The sequence below is a fragment of the Macaca nemestrina genome, chromosome 3 (genome assembly GCF_043159975.1).
Source record: "Macaca nemestrina isolate mMacNem1 chromosome 3, mMacNem.hap1, whole genome shotgun sequence".
In the NCBI taxonomy this organism is placed as follows: Eukaryota; Metazoa; Chordata; class Mammalia; order Primates; family Cercopithecidae; genus Macaca; species Macaca nemestrina.
In genome coordinates, this window is record NC_092127.1 from 35,025,048 (window position 1) to 35,049,103 (window position 24,056).

General features: G+C 37.2%; 1 long non-coding RNA gene across 3 annotated transcripts in view; it reads right to left on the reverse strand.

The window, feature by feature from the left end:
- LOC105463516 (uncharacterized) overlaps positions 1–24,056 on the reverse strand; it is an 83,220-nt gene that overhangs the window by 51,212 nt on the left and 7,952 nt on the right. For all 3 annotated transcript variants that reach the window (XR_976378.3, XR_976379.3, XR_011620889.1), the window contains exons 2-4: positions 22,763–22,830; positions 14,085–14,164; positions 5,962–6,123 (exon numbers count right to left, since the gene is read on the reverse strand). This is a non-coding gene — a long non-coding RNA (uncharacterized lncRNA). The remainder of the gene's footprint in view (positions 1–5,961; positions 6,124–14,084; positions 14,165–22,762; positions 22,831–24,056) is intronic.

Consider the following 24,056-nt stretch of genomic DNA (forward strand, 5'->3'; position numbering starts at 1 on the left):
ACTCTGAGTACCACATTCAGTGAGATTGCCTGCAAGACTGCAAAGCAAATCAAAACCTGGCATAACTATAGTGAGAAAAATGTTTTAATATCTGCTCAAATATAAAAAGAATATATTACAAATAAAACTTTATTTTTAAAGGTATTATGATAAAAACAGGGAAAATGATTTGGTTTTATATCAATGTCATTTTGGTTTTGCTTATTTGTTTGTTTTAATAAAATAAGTTAATGACACAAAAAGGCTAGCTTGGAATCATAGAAAAAACACTCATCTAAGAATAATGGGAACCTAGACCAGGTGGTAAAGTTTGAGCAAAATGAGGTTAATGACATACCCATGTGGCTATGAGAATTAATACATAAAACTATGTGAAAGCACTATGGAAACTGCAGAGTGTTTCAAAATGTGACTTATAATCAGACTTGAAGTGTGACATTAAATGATCGTTATATTACAGGAGATAAAATTTATAAAATATTACTCTCCTGTTTGGTATGTTAATAAGCTAAAACTAACCAACAAATTCATTATTAAAACACATTTTTAAAAATCTTAATAATTGGAAGTTCTTTATAGAGTTGAGAATTTTGACCAGTATGGCATAATAAAATACTTTGGGTTTTAGTTATCTGACCTGTTTAAATCCAGGCTGTATCATTTAACTTACTCTGTAACTTTGGCAAATTATATAACCCTATTAGATATCAGTTTCCTCATCTCTCAAATAAGGATAATGATATCTACTCAATAAATACATTATGAGAATAAAAAATAATTTTATGAAGTACCTGTCACAAAGTATACAATCAGTAAGTGATAGTTACTTCGGAAAATTTCTTAAGTCTTTACATAAGACTTATTTAGCTTTAATAATCTGCAGTATTAAAAAACCGTAATTGGCCGGGCGCGGTGGCTCAAGCCTGTAATCCCAGCACTTTGGGAGGCCGAGGCGGGCGGATCACAAGGTCAGGAGATGGAGACCACAGTGAAACCCCGTCTCTACTAAAAATACAAAAAAAAAAAAATTAGCCGGGCGCGGTGGCGGGCGCCTGCAGTCCCAGCTACTCAGGAGGCTGAGGCAGGAGAATGGCGGGAACCCGGGAGGCGGAGCTTGCAGTGAGCCGAGATCGCGCCACTGCACTCCAGCCTGGGCAACAGCGTGAGACTCCGTCTCAAAAAAAAAAAAAAAAACCATAATTATATTCAGTTTAAAATGTATTTAGCATGACCTCCAGACATATATATTTTAATTTCAAAAAATAACTTTTACTGTAATATAGTTAAAAGTGTAAAATTACTGCTACTTTTATTATTAGACTTACAGCTGCTAATAAATCAAAATAATTACTTTTCTAACCAAACTATGAAAACACACAAAAGTTAATTATTTTATTTACAATACACCTTTTGTATGTAAAATATTTCTTTATATAAATATGTATTTGACATAAAGTAATTCATTCCCTTCTTAATCTAAAGTACAATTTAGATTACTGCCTAAATTCAAATAGAAAATCATATGGCAAAACTAAAAAAACCTTTTCATAAACACTTGAAGTAGAAATTTCACTCTGGAAAAGATGGAGTCACATGGACCAAATTTATATTCCTGGTTGAAATAACCAAGCAAACAGACAAAGTATATACAACAACAGTTTTCAAGATACTGCACATCAAGAAACAAAGAACAGTGATCCCTAAGAGATACAAAACAAATGAAGTGTGTATGTGATTGAGTTTCCAGATCATGCACCAGGAGGAGGAACTCAGGTGGGGACTGGCAGATTCCCCGAGTTGAAGAACTAAGAGTCCAAAAAGAACACAAACAGATTACCAGGAAGTGCAGGGAGTTCACAGGACAGATTACAGGAGAGAGACAGACATCTGCTATACAGATAGATAACTCTGGAGATCTACAGAGGGTTCCTCTGAAGTATTCTGCAGAGAACTAGCAGTGCATGGGTCTAAAGAAGCTACCTAAGTCTGACAGTAGTGCCTATTCTCACTAGCCAGACAGGGGAACCTCACATTCACAGGAAAATAGGCAGAATGCTCAGAAGGCTTTGCCTCAAAAGTGGGGAATTTAGTCCTAGACTAAATGCTGCTCTGGTCCTACCTAACATATCTTAAAAGCACGACCAAAATGGACCAGTTTCAAAGTAATTTAATCACAATCCAGAACAAAGCTCAAGATATGAACATAACTAGCAACTAACAAGGTAAAATTCACAATGTCTGTCTTCCTAACCAAAATTAGCAGGTATGCAAAAAAGCAGGAAAAGAGGCTCACATTGAGGGAAAAGAAATCCATCAATTACAATACACTCATATCTGACACAGATGTTAGAATTAGTAGAGAAGGTCATTAAAACCATTACTATAACTGTATTCCGTAAGTTGAAAACATACCCATAAAACAGATCCAAAACCAAAATCTCATTTCCAAAATCCAAATGTGAACTGCTAAAGATGAAACCTACAATTCTGAGAAGAAAAAAACATGGAATGTGATAATAGTAGATTAGACACACATAATAGCAGAAGAAAAGATCAGTTAACTTGAACACATAGCAATAGAGACTACTCAAAAGGAAACATTGGGAGAAAAAATGTATTTTTAAAATGAAAAGAGAATCAGTGAGCTGTCAAACAACTTTAGGTGACATAAAAATGTGTAATTAGAGTCCCAGGAAAGGACGAGGAAAAGAAAACATATTTGAAGGAATAAAAGCTAATCTTTTTTCAAATTTGATGAAAACCATAAATTCAGATTCAAAGAGATTCACAAACACTAACAAGAATAAACATGAAGAAAAGGCACATATAATAAAATGTTCAATACCAGTGATACAGACAAAATCTCAAAAGCAGCCCAAACAAAAGAAGATATGTACAAAGATAGGGGTGCAAAGATAAGGATGACATAGATTTACCATCAGAAGCAATGCAAGTGAAAAGGCAGCAGAGCAAAAATTTTAAAGTACCGAAAGAAAAAAAAAAAACCTATCAACCTAGAATTCTATACCCAGTGAAAGTATCTTTCAGAAACAATGATGGAACAAAAACTTTTCCAGGGATGCAAAGCTGAAAGAATTAAAACCAGCAGAAATATATTATGTAAATACTATGTACAATACTTCCTTTATGTTATATGTTAAAGGAAGCTCTTTAGGCAGAAGGAAAATGATAGCAAATGGAAATATTCATCCACAGGTTTCTGAAGAACACTATAAATGTTCATCACAAGAGTAAATATACAAGATTTTTTCTTAGCATTTAAGTCATTTTAAAAGATAATTTATTATAATAATACCAATAAACTATAAATAGCAATACTAAATAAAAACAACATTGTTGGATTTATAACATATGTAGAGGCAGAATATATGAAAACAAAGGCACAAAAGATGAGAAGGGAGAAAAAGAAGTATACAGTTTTAAAGTTCTTATACTCTATGTGAAGTATTGCAGTATCACTTGAAAAGTAGACTATTACATTGAAGATATAGACAACAAATGCTAAAGCCACAACTAAAAGAACATAAAGAGTTACAGTTAATAAGCCAACAATGGAGATAAAATGGAATCTTTTTTTTAAAAAACCAAACAAGGCAGAAAAAGGGAACAAAGAATAAATAGGGTAAATAGAAAACAAACAGCAAGATGACATTTAAACCTAACAATATCAATAGTCACATTAAAGCAAATGGTCTAAATATCCCAATTGAGAGGTTATCTGATTACATAAAAAAGCTCAGAAGAAAGTTAACATGGCTACATTAGTATCAAACAGGGTCGATTTCAGAGAAAAGACAATTACCAGGAATAAAGAAGGTAATTTCATATTGATAAAGAGGTCATTTAATCAGAAAACACATATAGTTGTAAATATGACTGTGCAAATCTAAAACTATAATCAGAGATTTGAACACCCCTCTCTCAATAAATGATACCAGTAGACAGAAAATAAGTAAGAATATAGATTTGAGCAACGCAATTCAGCCAACTTGACATGCATAGAATATTCCACCCAACAACAAAAGAACACACATTCCTTTCAAGTATACTTGATGTTTTACCAAAACAAATTATGTTCTGGGTCATAAAACAAGTCCCAATAAGTTTAAAAGGATTCAAGTCATACAAAATATGTGCTCTGACCACAATGGAACTGGATAAGAAATCAATAACAGAAAGATACCTGGAAAATCTACAGAATCCCTCTAACTACCCACTACTAAATAATCAATGGATTCAGATGAAATCAAATGGGAAATTTAAAAGTGTTTTGAATTGACTGAAGATAAACACACAACATACCAAAATTTGGGCAATGCCACATATATGAGTTTCCTATTGCTGCTCTAACAAATTATCACACATATAGTGGCTTAAAACTACATGAATTTATTGTCATACATTTCTAGCGATTAGAAGTCTCTCTGGGTTAAAATCAAAGTGTCAAGTGGGCTGTGTCCCCTCCAGGGGTACCAGGTGAGAATCATTTCCTTGTCTTTTCCAGCTTATACAGGCTGCCCAATTGTCTCATCTTGGGTCTCTCTTCCATCTTGAAAACCAGCAGTTGCACCACTCCAACCTCTGCTTCCTTCATCACGTCTCCTCTTACTCTGACCCTTCTGCCTCCCACTGAGAAGAACTTTGTTTGTTTGTTTGTTTGTTTGTTTTGTTTTGTTTTGTTTTGTTTTTGAGACGGAGTCTCGCTCTGTAGCCCGGGCTGGAGTGCAGTGGTCGGATCTCAGCTCACTGCAAGCTCCGCCTCCCGGGTTCACGCCATTCTCCTGCCTCAGCCTCCCGAGTAGCTGGGACTACAGGGGCCCGCCACCTCGCCTGGCTAGTTTTTTGTATTTTTTAGTAGAGACGGGGTTTCACGGTGTTCGCCAGGATGGTCTCGATCTCCTGACCTCGTGATCCACCCGTCTCGGCCTCCCAAAGTGCTGGGATTACAGGCTTGAGCCACCGCGCCCGGCCGAGAAGAACTTTTGAGATTAAATTGGCATCGCCTAGAGAATCCAGAATACTCTCCTCATTTCAAAATCCTCAACTTAATCATTTCTGCAAAATCCCTTTTGACATGTAAGGTAATATATTTACAGCTTCTGGGAATTATAGTATGGACACCTCTGGGGAGGGGCATTATTCTGCCTCCACACCGCTAACGTAAAATTTAGAGGTAAATAGCATCCAAAGGCCTCTATTATAAAAGAAGGAAAATCTCAAGTCAGTGACCTCCAGTTTTCATTCTAAGACACTAGAAAAAGAAAAGTAAATGAAACCCAAAGTAAGCAGAAAAAAGGAAATATAAAAATCACAGCAGAAATCAATGAAGTTGAAAAAAGCAAAATATAAGAGAAAATTAGTGAAACTCAAAGCTGATTTCCTAAGAAGATCAATAAAATTGGTAAACTTCTAGCCAAACTGAGTAGGAAAAAAGAGAGCAAACACAAATTACCAATACTGGGGGTGACAGATAATATAACTAAGATTCTACAGATGGTGAAAAATAAGGAAATATATATGATCTCATGCCAATAAATTTGACAACCTAGATGCAATATACACATTTCCTTAAAAGACAGAAGTAACCAAAGTTTACTAAAAAGGAAATAGATAACCTGAATAGCCATGACTTTATTTTAAAAATTAAATTTGTAGCTAGAAACCTTCCCACAAAGAAATCTCCAGGCCAAGGTGTCTTCACTGTAAATTCTACCAAATACTTATGGAAGAAATAATACCAATTCTACAAAACTCTCTCAGAAAATCAAAGAGGAGGGAATACTTACCAAGTCTTTGATATAAGCATTACCATGTTACCAAAATGTTGACAAAGATATTTCAATAAAAATATAGACCAGTATCCCTCATGAACATAGATACAAAAATTATAATAAAAATTTTTGAAAAGCAAATCAAACAACTATAAAAAGGATACTATACCATGACCAAGTGAGATTCATCCTAGTCATGAAGATTAGTTTAATATTCAAAAATCAATGACAGTCCAGGCATTGTGACTCATGACTGTAATCCCAATAATTTGGGTGGCCGAGGTGGGAGATCTCTTGAGGCCAGCCTGTACAATATAGGGAGCTGCTGTCTCTACAAAAAAGAAAAAAATTCAATGACTACACAAATAAATGGTAAGTATGTGAGTAATGCATACGTTAATTATCTTGATTTATCCATTTCACAATGCATATATATTTTGAAACATCATATTGTATACCATAAATTTATACAATTTTAATTTGTCAATTAAAAATAATTTAAAATTTTAAAATAAAAGATGAAAAATCAATTAGTATTAATCATCATATTAACAGATTGAAAACAAAAAAATACATATTCATCTTAACAGACATTTTAAAAGATTTCACAAAATCCAAACATCCATTCAAGATAAAAATTCTTAGCAAATTAGGAATAGAAAGGAGCTTTCTCGACCTGATAAAAACTCTACAGCTAGCATTATACTTAATAATGAAACATGAGAATGCTTTGGCTTAAGATCAGAAACAAGAAAAGCATACTTGTTGACATAACTGCTTTAACTATTTGTATTAAACATTGTACTGGAGGTTCTAACCAGGTCATAAGTCAAGACAGAAAATAAAAGGCATTCAGATTGGAAAGAAATAACACTTTATTCACAGGCAACATGATCATTTATGCAGAAAATCCAACAAAATCTACAAAAATACTGCTAAACTAACCAGTGAGTTTAGCAGTGATTTAGGCCTGATACAAGGTCAATATTCAGAAAGCAACTGTATTTCTATATAGTAGTAATAAATAATCAGATACTGAAATCATAAAGCAACATAATTAACAATAACATAAAAATGTGAAAAGGTGAAAAATCCATTAAAATATGTGCAAGTCCTGTACACTGAAAACTACAAAACATTTCTGAGGGAAATTAAAGATCTAAATAAATGGAGAGGTACACATTGTTCAAGGGTCCAAAGAATCAATACTGTTAAGATGTCAATTCTTTAAAAATAGATCTGCAGATTCCAGGCAATCTCAAACAAAATATCAACATTTTTTGTAGAAATTAACAATCCAATTCTAAAATTCATATTGAAATGCAAACACCAAACACAATGTTAAAAAAGGACAAAGATGACTTATGTGATTGCAGGACTTAGTATAAAGCTACATTAATCAAGACAGTGTAATATTTGCATTGCAATGATGAATAAATCAATGGAACACAAAAGAGAATCCATAGTCAACTGATTTTGCCCGAAGATATAAATGCAATTTAGTGGAGAAAGGATTTTTTTTCTAAAAATACTGCTAGAACAACTGAATATCCACATGAAAAAAAAGAACTTTTATCCATACCTTGCACTTTATGCAAAAATTAATCAAAATGGACCATACACCCAAATGTAAAGCCTAAAACTATTACATTTCCAGAAGAAAACATAGGATAAAGTCTTTGTGATTTTGAGTTAGGCAATGATTTTTTAGATACAACACTAAAAGCATAATCTACGAAAGAAAGAATTAATAAATTGAACCTCTTATCAAAATTTAAAACTTTCTTTTTAAAAGTCACTAGAGGAAATAGTGTATACATCTGTCCAAACTTTTCAAACTGTACACTTTAAATATGTATAGTTTACTGCATGTCAGTTATACCTCAATAATGCTGGGGAGCTTTTTGTTTGTTTGATTTTTGAGACAAGGTCTCTCTCAGTCACTGAGGCTGAAGTGCAATGCACAATCAGAGCTCACTGCAGCATCGACCTCCCGTCCAAGCAGTCCTCCTGACTCAGCCTCCCAAGTAGCTGGGATCAATGGTGTGAGCCACCATGCTCAGATAATTTTTGTACTTCTATTTTTTGTAGAGACAGAGTCTCCCTATGTTGTCGTAGCTGGTCTTGAACTCCTGGCCTCAAGAAATCCTCCCACCTCAGCCTCCGACAGTGTTGGGATTGCAGTTGTAAGCCACCACACCCAGTCAATAATGCCGTTTTTAAAAAAGACAATCAAGAAAAAAATATTATGTGCACTAACCTAAAATCATCTCTCCAATAATATAACCCTTCAGTGCAATTCATTAACTTAAAGCACAATGAACATTTTCTCAGCATATTTTTTCTTATAATAAAGGAAATGTAAAGTACAGAATAATGAATTAACAAATTTGTTTCTAAAGACATTTAAAATTAATCCGTGACGATGGACTAATAAAACATCTAGGTTAAAACCACTTCAGAAACATTTATTTCCTTTAAATTAAGCAAAGGAAGAATTTGTAATCCAATTCTATTTAAAGAATTTATGTCTATGTATACCATTAATTATTTTTAAAATTTATTTTTAATTTTTTAACTAGTTTTTTAATGTTAGTTTATGAAATATCGTAACTGTTTAGAGTAATCACTTTAAATGATTTTCAAAAGATATACCTAAAAGAGATGGCATTTAGCCTTTTTTTCATTCAGGCACACTGGAGAGGACACTGCCTGTCAACAGGTGCTCCCCTAGACCAGTGGTTGCCCAGGAGGGAAGGAAACGCCAGCAAGGGCATTATCAGAATATTTACGGATGGGAAGAAGCTAGTAGAGTACACTTGCTGAAAGTTCCCTGTCCCCGCGATTTTAATGGGGCATAAGCCAGCCAGAATGGACTACTGAGGATCCTTAATTTAAGGAAATATTAAAGCGGGCGTGGTGGTAAGCACTTGTAGTCCAAGCCGCTCAAGAAGTTAAGGTCAGAGGAGTGCTTTCAGGCCAGCCTGGGCAACATACCCAGACCTCAGTCTCTTTAAAATAATAATAATAATAATAATAATAATAATAATTTAATTTTAAGTTCCGAGATACAAGTGCAGGACATGCAGGTTTGGTACATAGGTAAGCATGGGCCATGGTGGTTTGCTACACCTATCAACCCAGCATCTAGGTATTTAAGCCCAGCATGCATTAGCTATTTTTCTGATGCTCTCCCCAGCCCCAAAACGGGTCCCACTGTGTGTTGTTTCCCTCCCTGTGTCCATGTATTCTCACTGTTCAGCTCCCACTTATAAGTGAGAAGATGCGGTGTTTGGTTTTCTGTTTCTGCATTAGTTTGCTGAAGATAATGGCTTCCAGCTCCATCCATGTCCCTGCAAAGGGCACGATCTCATTCCTTTTTATGGATGCACAGTATTCCGTGGTATATGGGTACCACATTTTCTTTATCAAGCCTACCATTGATGGGCATTTGGGTTGATTCCATGCCTTTGCTATTGTGAATAATGCTGCAATGAATGTAGGCATGCATGTATCTTTATAATAAAATGATTTATATTTCTTTGGGTATACACCCAGTAACTGAATTCCTGGGTCAAATGGTATTTCTGGTCCTAGGTTTTTGAGGAATCACCACACTGTCTTCCACAATGGTTGAACTAATTTACATTCCCACCAAGAGTGTAAAAGCATTTCTATTTCTCCACAGCCTTGCCAGCATCTGTTGTTTCTTGACTTTTTAATAATTGCCATACTGACTGACATGAGATGGTATCTCATTGTGGTTTTGATTTGCATTTCTCTAATGATCAGTGATGTTGAGCTTTTTTTCCTGTTTTTTGGCCACATAAATGTCTTTTTTGAGAAGTGTCTGTTCATGTCCTTTGCCCACTTTTTAATGGGGTTATTTTTTTCTTGTAAATTTGTTTAAGTACTTTGTAGACTCTTAATATTAAACCATTGTCAGATGGATAGATTGCAAAAAAAATTCTCCCATTCTATAGGTTGTCTGTTCACTCAGATGACAGTTTCTTTTGCTGTGCAGAAGTTCTTCAGTTTTAATTAGACCTCACTTGTCAATTTTTGCTTTTGTTGCAATTGCTTTTGACATTTTTTTCATGAAATCTTTGCCTGTGCCTATGTCCTAAATGGTATTACCTAGATGTTCTTCTGGGTTTTTATAGTTTTGGGTTTTACATTTAAGCCATTAATCCATCTGGAGTTAAGTTTTGTATAAGGTGTAAGGAAGGGGTCCAGTTTCAATTTTCTGTATATGGCTAGCCAGTTCTCCCAGAACCATTTATTACATAGGGAATCCTTTCCCTATTGCTTGTTTTCATAAGGTTTGTCAAAGATCAGATGCTCATAGATGTGTGATCTTATTTCTGATCCATTGGTCTATATGTCTTTTCTTGTACCAGTACCATGCTGTTTTGGTTACTGTAGCCTTATAGTATAGTTTGAAGTCAGGTACCGTGATCCCTCCAGCTTTGTTCTTTTTGCTTAGGACTGTCTTGACTATATAGGCTCTTTTTTGGTTCCATATAAATTTGAAAGTAGATTTTTCTAATTCTGTGAAGAATGTCAATGATAGTTTAATGGAAATAGCATTGAATCTATAAATTACTTTAGGCCGTATGGCCATTTTCATGATATTGATTCTTTCCAACCATGAGCATGGAATGTTTATGTCTTCTCTGATTTCCTCGAGCAGTGGTTTGTAGTTCCCCTTGAGGAGGTCCTTCATGTCCCTTGTTAGCTGTATTCATAGGTATTTTATTCTCATTGTAGCAATTGTGAATGGGAATTCATTCATTTGGCTCTCTGCTTGTCTATTGTTGGCGTATAGGAATGCTTGTAATTTTTGCAAACTGATTTTGTATCCTGAGACTTTGCTGAAGTTGCTTATCAGCTTAAGAAGCTTTTGGGCTGAGATGATGGGGTTTTCTAAATATAGGATCATGTTATCTGCGAACACAGACAGTTTAATTTCCCCTCTTCCTATTTGAATATGCTTTATTTCTTTCTCTTGCCTGATTGCCCTGGCCAGAACTTATGCCTATGTTGAATAGAAGTGGTAAGAAAGGGCATCTTTGCCTTGTGCCAGTTTTCAAGGGGAATGTGTCCAGCTTTTGTTCATCCAGTATGATATTGGCTGTGGGTTTGTCACAGATGGCTCTTATTATCTTGAGGTATGCTCCACCAATACCTAGTTTATTGAGAGTTTTTAACATGAATGGATGTTGAATTTTTTCAAAGGCCTTTTCTGCATCTATTGAGATATGGTTTTTGTCTTTAGTTCTGTTTATGTGATGAATCACATTTATTGATTTGCATATGTTGAACCAGTCTTGCATCCCAGAGATGAAACTGACTTGTCATGCTGGATAAGCTTTTTGATATGCTGCTGGATTCAGTTTGCCACTATTTTATTGAGGATTTTTGCATCGATGTTCATCAGGAATATTGTCCTGAAGTTTTCTTTTTTGGTTGATCTCTGCCAGGTTTTGGTACCAGGATAATGCTGGCCTCATAAAGTGAACTAGGGAGGAGTCCCCCCTTTTCAATTTCTTGGAATAGTTTCAGAAGAAATGGTAACAGCTCCTCTTTGTAACTCTGGTAGAATTCAGCTGTAAATCCATCTGGTCCTGGGCTTTTTTTTTTTTTTTTTTTTTTTTTTTTTTTTTTTTTTTTGGTTGGTAGGCTATTTATTACTGCCTCAATTTCAGAACTTGTTATAGGTCTATTCAGGAATTCGACTTCTTCCCGGTTCAATCTTGGGAGGAGGCATATGTCCAGGAATTTATCCATTTCTTCTGGATTTTCTAGTTTATCTGCATAGAGGTGTTTATACTATTCTCTGATGGTTGTTTAGTTTTCAGGAGTCAGTGGTGATATCCTATTTATCAATTTTTATTGTGTCTACTTGATTCTTCTCACTTTTCTTCTTTATTAGTCCAGCTAGTAGTTTATTTTATTTTATTTTTTTCAAAAGAACAGCTCCTGGATTCATCGATTTTTTGAAGGATTTTTCATGTCTCTATTTCCTTCAGTTCTGCTCTGACCTTGGTTATTTCTTGTCAACTGCTATCTTTGGGGTTTGTTTGCTCTTGGTTCTGTAGTTCTTTTAGTTATGAGGTTAGAGTATAAATTTAAGATCTTTCTAGTTTTTTGATGTGGACACATAGTGCTATAAATTTCCCTCTTAACACTGCATTAGCTGCATACCAGAGATTCTGGTATGTTGTCTCTTTTTTCTCATTGGTTTCAAAGAACTTTTGATTCTGCCTTAATTACATTATTTACCCAGGAGTCGTTCAGGAGCAGATTGTTCAATTTCCATGTAGTTGTGTGGTTCTGAGTGAGTTTCTTAATCTTGAGTTCTAATTTGTGCTGTGGTCTGAGAGACTGTTACGATTTCATGCCTTTTGCATTTGGGTTTCCCTTTGCAGGTGACCTGGTCTTTCTCTCTGGCTGCCCTTAACATTTTTCCTTCATTTCAACCTTACAGAATCTGATGATTATGTGTCTTGGGGCTAATCTTCTCATGGAGTATCTTACTGGGCTTCTCTGGATTTCCTGAATTTGAATGTTGGCCTGTCTTGTTAGGTTGGGGAAGTTCTCCAAGATGATATCCTGAAGTATGTTTTCCAACTCGATTTCATTCTCCCTGCCAACTTGGTTTCATTCTCCCCGTCTCTTTCACGTACCCCAATCGGCCATAGTTTGGTATTTTTACATAATTCCATAGTTCTCCGAGGTTTTGTTTGTTCCTTTTCATTCTTTTTTCTCTAGTCTTGTCTGACTGTCTTATTTGAGCAAGACAGCCTTCAAGCTTTGAAATTCTTTCCTCTGCTTAGTCTATTCAGCTAGTGATACTTGTGGTTGCATTGTGAAGTCCTTGTGTTGTATTTTTCAGTTCCATCAGGTCATTTATGTTCCTCTACAAACTGGTTATTCTGGTTAACAGTTCCTGTAATGTTTTATCATCATTCTTAGCTTCTTCGCATTGGGTTAGAACATGCTCCTTCAGCTCAGCAAACTTCGTTATTACCCACCTCCTGAAGCCTACTTCTGCCAGTTCATCCATCTCAGCCTCCTCCCAGTTCTGTGCCCTTGCTGGAGAGGTGTCGTGATCACTCAGATAAGAAGAGGCACTCTGGCTTTTTGAGTTTTCAGAGTCTTTTCATGGATTCTTTCTCATCTTCATGAGTTTATCTAGCTTCGATCTTTGAGGCTGCTGACCTTTGGATGGGGTTTTTGTGGGGACTATTTTTTGACCCTGTTGTTTTTGTTGCCTTCTGTTTATTTTTCTTTTAATAGTCAAGTCCCTCTTCCATAGGGCTACTGCAGTTTGCTGGGGGTCCACTCCAGACCCTATTCACCTGGGTCCTTCTCACACCTGGAGGTGTCACCCAAGGAGGCTGGAGAACAACAAAGATGGGTGTCTGCTCCTTCCTCTAGGAGCTCTGTCCCAGAAGGGCACCAACCTGATACCAGCAGAAGTGCTACTGTATAAAGTGTCTGGTGACCCTGTTGGGGGGTCTCACCCAGTCAGGAGGCATGGGATCAGGGACCCACTTAATGAAGCACTCTGGCTGCCCCTTGGCAGAGGGGGTGTACTCTACTGGGGGGAATCCCACTTGTCCAGACTGTCTGGATTCCTCAGAGCCAGCAGGAGGAAAGACTAAGTCTGCTGATCTCTGGAGATCACAGCTACCCCTCCCCACAGGCACTCCATCCCAGAAACATCAGAGTTTTGTCAGGAAACCCCTGGCTGGAGTTGCTGAAATTCCTGCAGGGAGGCCCTACCCGTTGAGCAGGGATGGATCAGGGTCTAGCCTAAAGAGGCAATCTGGCCACAATCTGCCACAACTGCTGTGCTGTATTACGGGGAATTCCTCCTGGGTCCAAACTTCTCAGTCTCCTCAATTTTCTTAGGCATCAGTGATGATGGTTGCCCCTCCCCCTGAGAACTGGGTAGCCTTAAACAGTCTTGAGCTGAGCAGCCATAGAGAATCTGCACAGTTCTGCACTTGGGACCCAAGGCTCTGGTGGCGTGGGCTCATGAGGGGATCTCCTGACCTGTGGTTGCAAAGATCATTGGAATCAGCATGGTTTCCAAGGTGGGGTAGCAGAATCACTAACTGCCTACCTTGGCTGGAGGTGGGAGCTTCCCTTGCCCCATGTGGCTACCAGGTGGACCATTGCTCTACCCTCCTTTTCCTCGCTCTCTGTGGGTCATGCCAACCACCTAGTCAGTCCCAGTGAGAAAACCTGGATACCTCAGTTGACAGTGCAGGATTCACTCACCCTTTTCTTTCTTCTTGGTGGGAGCCTCCAACTGCAGCTGCTTCTGGTCAGCCATCTTGGTCCCTCCCTCTTACCGATCTCTTAAAAAAACAAACATATGAACCTGAAATTTCAGTTAGACACTAGGTCAGAAAGTAAACCTAACTCTGTAAATTAGTTATTTCATCCTCATATGTCCATAAATTTACACACATACATGCACATTATGTTCAGTAATGTGAGTTCAGATTTCAAAAAAGCAAATCACTTGTCAGGCTCTGTGGTTATAAAAACATATGTAATACTTGAGTGTTAAATAAAAATCCTGCTTTGTGGTTATATTTTAATGTAATCTAATTTTTTAAAATGTCAAATGAAACCTATTTTTCCAGTTATAACTCACTAAAAATAGATCAGAGAAGAAACTGCTCATTAACATGTCCACAAACAAATAGAAATGTATTAGTGCCACCCTGTAGTAAACTTCACACCTAATAAAATTTTATTCAAATAAAAAAGCTATTGTGATTTTTTTTTAATGCAGACAGTTGAAACCAATATTTGTTTAATCAAAAATTCAGTTTTCTAACTTGTAAATATTTTTCTGGATCCCTTATTATATTGAGACTTTTCTGCAAGAAAATTTGATGTCTTTTATGTTTAGGATTCCCCAAAATTGTGCATTTCACATGCTCCATAAATGTTTACTGAATGTGCTTATGATGCATTAATACTTAAATGCAAAACTCTCTTACAGAAATCATCAAGAATAGACACAAAAGTATAGCTGGAAGGTTATTCACTATAGCTTATTTAAAATAGCAAAAAAAATTGGAACCAACATATCTATCCAATAATAAGTTGGTTAGATAATTTGTACCATATACTGGTATAATATACTGTCATTAAATATGGTATGGTGATGATCATCTGAGGTCAGGAGTTTGAGACCAGCCTGACCAACATGGTGAAACTCCTTCTCTGACAAAAATACACAAAATTAGCTGGGTGTGGTGGCATATGCCTGTAATCCCAGCTACTTGGGAGGCTGAGACAGGAGAATCTCTTGAACCCAGGAGATGGAAGTTGCAGTGAGCTGAGATCATGCCACTACACTACAGCCTGGGTGACAGAATGTCTCAAAAATAAAAATAAATAAATAAAATAAATATAAATAAATAAATAAGCAAAGAAGAAGAAATTACTCATGAAGCCAGTATCAACTACAGCAACTGGTATAAATTCTTTCCTGATCCTTCCCTATGTATTGGATTTTGATACTTTATGTTTGCAGCATATTTTAAATCAGACTACTGGTACACTTTTATCATCATACACTTATTATTTACCTGAAATTAAATGATATATCTTTTGCATATCTTATAACTGTTATAAACATATTAATTAATGATGATATATTACTTAATAGAGCAAAGAGTTTGCTTAGTCATTTCCTAACTGTTAGAGATTTTAAAGTGTGTATGGGTTTATGTCTCTTTAATATTACTTTATTAAATGTAATAAGCCTGGCACAGTGTACAAGACTGGGAGCTACTTTTCTCTAATCTTGTATATTCCCTCTACTATCAAATCTTGCCAGTTCTACCTCCTAAAAATTTATTTAATCAATACAATACTCACAGTTCTTTCTCATGCCCAAGCCACTAGCTCTCAATTGCCTTTCAGTAGACTCCTTATTTCCATCTGTTGTCTCTCAATCACTTTGTAGCCAGAATGATCCCTTCGGAACTCACATCTGATCATATAATTCATCTGCTTTTAATTTTCTTTAGTCGCTTTTTATTTGTATTCAAAGTAAAGTACAAAATCAGAACCATGACCTTTGAAGTTCTCTCCCCTCTGGCTCCCACCTATCTCTCCAGGCTCATCTCCCACCCTCCTTTCTCTGCAGGTCACCATTCTGGACTTCTCGGTTCCTGCATCACAACAGCATATCCCTCCAGGGGTTAAAATGTGTAGTGTAGTCTTTTCTAATGGCAACCTTTTATTTTTTTCCAGAACAAATTATATTCACCCTGAAGGTCTCGATTTCAACATCACTTCTGCTGAAAGACCATCCTCATCCCCTTCAGAACAGGGTAGGACCCCCAGTTATAAATTTTCTAAGCTCTCTGAGCATTTCCTTTTGATGCAGGACAGAGAAGCCCCAACACTGGGGCTTAACCCAGGAGGGTTCTTAGCTTCTCTCAGGAAAGAATTCAAGGGAAAGCCAGTGGTGTTAAACAGCAATCTTTTATTGAACAGTTGCAGAGCAGGGCTAACACATAGGCAGTGTGTCCAGAGTCAGCAATGCATGGGTTCCTGTCAGTTGTATTTATATTCATGTAAACCCAATGTCAATTACATGCAAATTAAGGAGTGGGTCAATGTAAATTGAGGAATGGGTAAATTAGAACTTTCTAGAAAGGGGTGGTAACTTATGAGTCATTGCCATGGAAATGAGTGGTCACTTTCCAGTCATTGTGATGGCACTGGTGGGAGTATCTTATGCCAATAAGCAATGAGGGCAGCTAGGGATGGCTTTTGTTGCCATCTGCTGGTTCCTGCCAGTTTCTTCACTTTATCCTGTCTGGATCAGATCCTGTTTTGGTCAGCAGGGTTGTGACCAGAAAAAAAGTCCTGCCAGTGTCCTACCTCATTTTCATAATATTCATCAATTCTCTGGTAACAATAAGCATGTTGTTAGGGCTTTAGAAACATGATGCAAAGTGAAGCCTGGTGATTTAAAGTATAGGCTCTAGACCCTAGGCAACTCACCTGACTTCCCTATACTCAAGTTTCTTCATCTTTTTTTTTTTTTTTTGTAGCTCTCTAAAAAAGGAGGAAATTGCTTCATCTTTAAAGTAGGATACTGACAGTATCTGTTTCATAGGGTTGTTATAAACACGTAGATATAATCTCTTCTTGCTCTTGCAAAGTGATTTACTATATTTCGAAGGTGCTAGTAGTTTATGTCTAGTAAAGAATGATGCTTCCTATCAAGCCAAAGTTAAGAATAAACATTATCAATATATTTCCTGAAAATACATGAGTTTTGTAGTGTTCTCTCTTATAATCATGAGGCATGTGTCCAGGGATTCCTGAAGTAGGCATGTTTTCCCAGGCCAAGTGCCAAAGCACTGGAGAGGACCTTTTTATAAAAGATGATCTCTGTATTGCCTCAAAAAGGAGGGCACACGGCTAGAGTTATGGAAAACAGGTAAAAGTCCCTGACAATTTCTAAGCCACCATAGCATCACCTGATGCTGCTTGGATACAGCCATTCATAAAAACTGCATATCACCTTATCAAGCCATTATTGCTACCGAGGATATTTTCTGCTACACTGCATTGACTGATTGCTGTGGATTGCCTGTCGACAGCACTCAAAGTCAAAAAGCAAGTTCCCTACCAAAAATTAAAGCTGAAACTGCTCCATCCTTAAGCCAGCAATATGGAATTTTAAAGAGTGTTATTATTTTGACAAGTATATTTTATGTTGTCTTCAGTTACTATCACAACAGGAAATAGAATTTCAGCTATTAAATTCTACATTCCCAGGCAGGTTCTACTTCTTCTCTCTGTTTAAGGTGTTACTGTTTCCACATTTGCTTTTTATGAGCAAATTAAAATCTCTGAGGGTTATTTTCCTTTCCATAAGGCAAAAATGGGCCCATGTTGTAATTCCATTGGATATGATTTAGCATTTTTGTCATCACATTGTGATCATTAAAGCAGAAGTCTGCCACATGCTAACGAATACCGTATTTAAAATAAACCAACAGGCAGCTATGGCAGTGAAATCACTCATCCAGTTACTATGTCGGTAGTGTAAAAACAAGAACCTCTTTTTAGAAGAAAGATAAAGATAAACTCAAAATACACTATCTACACAGCAATAGAACAACTCTACAATGTTATCTCCAGAACAATTTTCACAAATCGTAAATATAAACCTTCTGCATAGACAGCACATTTAGCAGGCCCCTGTGAAGGATGACAATGGCTTTAGAAAGATAAATTAATTAGCAGGACTCTTGTGTCTACACGCAAACAAATTAGTGTTTTGTGTACCTGACAGCTCGTATCAATATTGCAAATATCCATGACCAGTAAGAACTGTGTTTGGATTTCATAGGTTGGATTTTCCACCTCTTGCATTTCACTGAGAGCTAAAGATGGTGCTAAAGAAACAGCTCCAAGGAAAAGTATGACACTTGCCTTCAACATTTAGCTTTTCAAACTGAAGTGTTAACAAAAGTATTTATTAACTTAATTTCTCTTTGTCTTGTGACACATAGAATGTATCACTTGCAGCAAAATCCATCGGTTGGAACCAAATCAAGGCAAGATGCAAAAGGTGGATAATGGATTGTGTGAAATAACTTTATGATTTATAAGAAGCACAATTTCAGTTTAATCTTCTGTGTGAATTAGAAATGTCCAGAGTTATTTTAAACATTGCTTTCAGTGAAACAATACATCTTGAATACCATCCACGTAGGTGGCTTACAGACATAAATCATTAACCAGTAAAGGCAGCTGACATACCAGATTTTATAGAATAAAGTAACAAGAGACCAGAAAGATATTTCTAGAGCTCAGTCCTAAGAGTTATCTATTAATTACACCAAATTAAATGATCATAATTGTATAGTACATGGCAGGATGGCTTCTTGCTTAGGAGCATATAATATAAATGTCAATAACATCTCCCATGACATAATCTACAATGACAACTGTTGTATTCAAATCCATGCCAGCCTTCCTGGCCATCTTATGAAGGGCAGCAGCATACTTGGGGGCTCAGTGCCCCTGCACTGCTAAGAGCTTACATGCCTGCCAGAAGAGAACCACCAAAGTAATCACCCTGATAGGAGCTCAGTCACCAGTTTACATTGAGTAAACTGCTTTTTCTTCCCAATGTTTTTTTTTTTTTTTTTTTTTTTTTTTCCTTTTGGAGGGAAAACACTAAAGGCAATGACATCCACATATATTGAAATGGCTACAGCCACTTCTGGTGTTGATGATCATTAGATGCATGGCTAGTAAATGATATAAATAGTGATATAAAGGTTGTGTCCTAATAAAAATACCTGTGGGCTATTAAAGAAATGATTAACTTTAATTTTAAAAATTGTCTGGATTTTCTAAATAATCCTCTGGGGCTGACGGATACAGTCAATTACATTTCAGAAAATCTAATCTTACAGTGGTCTCTGAGAGTGATTTGGGAGACAGGCCATTTGGAATACAATAGAGAAACGAAAGTTAGAGATTAAAAATTCCTGATATTCTATACTAAGCAGGACTTTAATGATCACCTAATTCAGCAGTCCTTAACTTTTTAGGAGGCATTATCACTTTGGGGGATCTGATGAAAGCTATAGACCTTCTCCCTAGAGGTAAAATCTTCAGACATCTCAGAATCCCTGAAGCTCATCCTTGGACATCAATTTAAGAAACTTCATTTACAGATGAAGAAATTAAGGAGAAGAGAGACAAAGTGACTCATCCAGGGTCATGCAGCTTGTTAGTGACAGAGGCGAGATGGAAAGCCTGCTTTTCCTGCTCCTTGTCTGCTGTCATCTGCTGCATCAGGCTCTATGTGGACTTAAATGTTCTACTAAACCACTCCTATCAACTGGCCAAAGAACAGTTATTAAGTGTCTATAATTAGAATTTATACCCACTAGTCCTCTTTCTAACCAAATACAAAATCTTAATCTCTCTGTTCATTCTCCTGAACCTATTCAGGTCCATGTGAACTCACTCTATCCTCCTAGCCTCCTCCCCCAGCACCACCACTTTCTTAAAACTCCCTCCTTCCAGGGTTCCTGTGATCATTCAGATTCTTCCCACTTCTTCCAGGGTTCACCTCCCTCCCTTCATGTGTGTGTGTGTTTTTAAGAGACAAAGTCTTGCTCTGTCACCCAGGCTGGAGTGCAGTCATGCAATCCTAGCTCACTGCAGCCTCAAACTCCTGGACTCAAGAGATCCTCCCGCCTCAGCCTCTCTAGCAGCTGGGACTATAGGCATGCACCATGGTTCCAGCTAAGTTTTTCATTTTTTGTAGAGAAGTTGTCTTGCTATGCTGCCCAGGCTGGTCTTGAACTCCTAGGCTCAAGCGATCAGCCTGCCTCCACTCCCCAAAGCGTTGGGATTACAGGCACAAGCCACCACACCTGGTATCCTCTCCCATTTGTTATCTCCTTAGTTGCTACCATTTCTCCTCTCTCCAGGGGTTCCCTAAAGCTCAATCCTACTCTCCTTTAAATCCATTCTCAACCTTCTTACTGTTACTTCTATTGAATAGAACTCCTGTGAAAATTGTCAGTACCCAAAATGGAGTCATTTATGTCAAACGCTAACAAAACGCAGTGGGAAGCCATGAAGGAAGGGCCCTCACACATGTGTGCCTGCACCAGGAACCACCAGAAACCACTTCCTCAATTGGAAATTTCCAGTTAAGCCACTTCTATGAAAGCTCTCTCCTACCAACAGCCAGTACCACTAATAAGCAAACGCCACTGCATGTAACAAGACCCTGTAGTCAGTGGTCTTTATTTCAAAACAGGTACATGGATATCTTTTTGCCTTTAAAAGCTTCCTTTTTTCCCAGCTCCCTTGGATACCCTTATGGTCCTCCATAGCAGGCATGTATTATGTATTATGTCGATTGCAGTTCCTTGCTATTCCCCAGTAAGCTTGAGAATTAATCCCCGTTGCTCAATTTAGGTTGACACCATTCTCACCCTGTTTACAGAAACACTTCCCAATAATAGTTTTAACAGGTACCTCTATTGAATATAATTTCCTCCCCCTAACCTGTTCCTATTTCCACCCTCTCATATACCAGGCACTGGTGACTTGAACACTGCTTGTGCCCTGTGATGTCCAGCTCTATATTTGGCACATACATAGACAGCAAGAGCAGTATAAATGTGGATTAACTGACATGTGAGGGTTTCCTCACATCTCAGTGAAGATAGTATACAAATAGAAAAAAAAGTGATAGTATACAAATAGACAATTTAGCAATAATTCTGGTGATTTTATAAGAAGTTTTGCAAATTTGACAAAATTTACTTTTTCAAATGAAACTTTGCTTTCTTTTTTTGCAAGACAGTATAACTAGTTTTATTCTTTTTTTGGGGCAAGTGGTTTCTTAAAAGAGGATACAGCTCCCCCTCATGGATGATAACGATATTTTAAAGACAGCCCTTCCAACTCTATGATGCATTCTGAAATGTGTGGTTAATAAAACTAAGTCGTACATAGCAACAACATTCAGACTGTTAATTATCCAAAGCTCCTCATGTAGATCTAAAACAACAACACGTTCTAAGGAACTGATCCTTCTTAAGCAGAAGTGTATTTTCAAGACTTCAAAAGGAGATATTCAGTAACATCATTTGATATTCAGTACTCAGTTACAAAAGACTTTCTTCATTAGCTCAATAAATCAAACCACTGTGATAATGAGGCCAGAGTCCTGGATTTGGTTCTAGTTTGGGAAGCTGCTTTGATTGGTTCCATAGCCTCAAGTTTCACACTAACTCCCGGGAGTCATCATAAAATGATTTGTCCTGAATCACAGGATATCCGGAGTGCCAGAGAGCAAAGAAACAGTTCAGTTCTGACTTTCTCCGACTGGGAATCACCCCCCAAAATGCTGGGGCATTAAAAGTGGCTTTATATTTCTAAAAATTCTTTCACATAATGGCAACTGCCTTCTTTCCCCAGAACCACAAGGCGGCTAATAAAGCCCTTTTTTTCTGGAGATGGAGTCTCGCTCTGTCGCCCAGGCTGGAGTGCAGTGGCGCGATCTCGGCTCACTGCAAGCTCCGCCTCCCGGGTTCACGCCATTCTCCTGCCTTAGCCTACCGAGTAGCTGGGACTACAGGCGCCCGCTACCATACACGGCTAATTTTTTTATTTATTATTTTTTATTTTTAGTAGAGACGGGGTTTCACCGTGTTAGCCAGGTTGGTCTTGATCTCCTGACCTCGTGATCCACCCGCCTTGGTCTCCCAAAGTGCTGGGATAACAGGCGTGAGCCACTGCACCCGGCCATTAAAGCCCTTTTTAAAAAAATTTTACTTTAAGCTCCAGGATACACGTGCAGAACATGCAGGTCTGTCACATAGGTATACCTGTGCCATGGTGGTTTGCTGCACCTATTGACACGACCTCTAAGTTCCCTCGCCTTGCCCCTTACCCCACAACAGGCCCTAGTGTGTGTTGTTCCCCTCCCTGTGTCCATGTGTTCTCATTATTCAACTCCCACTTATGAGTGAGAACACACAGTGTTTGGTTTTCTATTCCTGTGTTAGTTTGCTGAGGATGATGGCTTCCAGCTTCATCCATGTCCCCGCAAATGACATGATCTCATTCCTTTTTATGGCTGCATGGTATTCCATGGTATACATGTACCTATTTTCTTTATCCAGTCTATCATTGATGGGCATTTGGGTTGGTTCCATGACTTTGCCATTGTAAACAGTGCTAAAATAAACATATGTGTGCATGTGTCTATTAAAGGCCTTTTAAATGTTCATCAAGTTACTTGCTTTTTGTGACTATGTAAGTCAGACAGTTTTACTAAGTGTGTGTGTGTGATTCCATCTTAAAATTTGACATTCCACTGAATACAAAAAATTAAGATAATCTACTTGACAAAATACTTTTCAAATTACCTTTTTATTTGGTCTTATATATCTGGAGCCATGGCAGTCTGTATAAAATCAGGAGCATATCCCAGGTCCTAAAATATAAAAATAAATGTATTATTCACTATTAGATATATTTGGCTATCAAAGGCAATAATGCAGACTAGTCAACCTTTTAATTGTTTCCAAGGCTATAATGAACATTAAGAAATTGTAATATTTATGTTGCTTGATGTGAACTAATCCCATGTGAATCTGAAATATAATCAATTGATGTAAAGATCTAGTATTATGTTCAAGACACACTAAACTTTCATTATCACCAAAGTGAAAAAATTGGGCTTTAAAACAACTAAACAAAGTAACCACTTCTCTTTTACGATCTATTAGCAGCTTTTTTGTTCACTTGTTTTTGAGGCAGGGTCTCTCTGTGTCACCCAGGAGGGAGTGCAGTGGCACAAGCACAGCTCATTGCAGCCCCAACCTCCCAGGCTCAAGCGATCCTCACGCCTCATTTTTTTAAAAAATTGTTTTGTAGAGACAGGGTGTCACTGTGTTGCCCAGGCTACTCTTGAACTCCTGGGCTCAAGTGATCCTCCCACCTCAGCTTCCCAAAGTGCTGGGATTACAGGCCTGAGCTATCACACCCAACTAGCCGCAGTTTTAACTGCAAAGTTTCACTAAAACCTAAAGTTACCAACATTATAAATGCCCTAAACATTCATTACTAAAAGCCTACACTATTCCTTAGAGAAACCAGTGATTTCACGTTTAGTTGATAGATTATAGAAACAGATACAGGAAAACCAAAAGGGTAGATTGGAGTAAGAGTCACCACAGGTGATGTAGCTATTCAAAAGTACCTCCTTTGTGATCAAACTGCCCTTTAAAGCACAAACTAGATAATTAACCTAGGTACGTTATGATGGGGACTTTTTAAATTAATTTCACCAAATCAAAGCAGCTTCTTACATAGACTACAAATCACAAAGTTGATGCTATAGCTGTAATAATACTTACATTTTCTCTAACAAGCTAAATAATTTGAATGGTTCTCTTGTCTAAATGGAATTTCTGCTGGGGTATTCCATGCCTCAGGCCAATTTCTAGGCCTTAAATATTAAAATAAGAAAATTTAATCCATCTGTAGCAACTGAAATATTTCAAAATTAAGACTAAAACATTTATCAGGTACTATATGTGATAGCATAAGCAGTTCTCCATGGTAATAAGGTTTTCCATAAATAAAATTTTAATGGCTATGTAAGATTTTACTGCCTGACTCTCTCCTCATTTATTTAACCATTTCCTTATTGTTAAG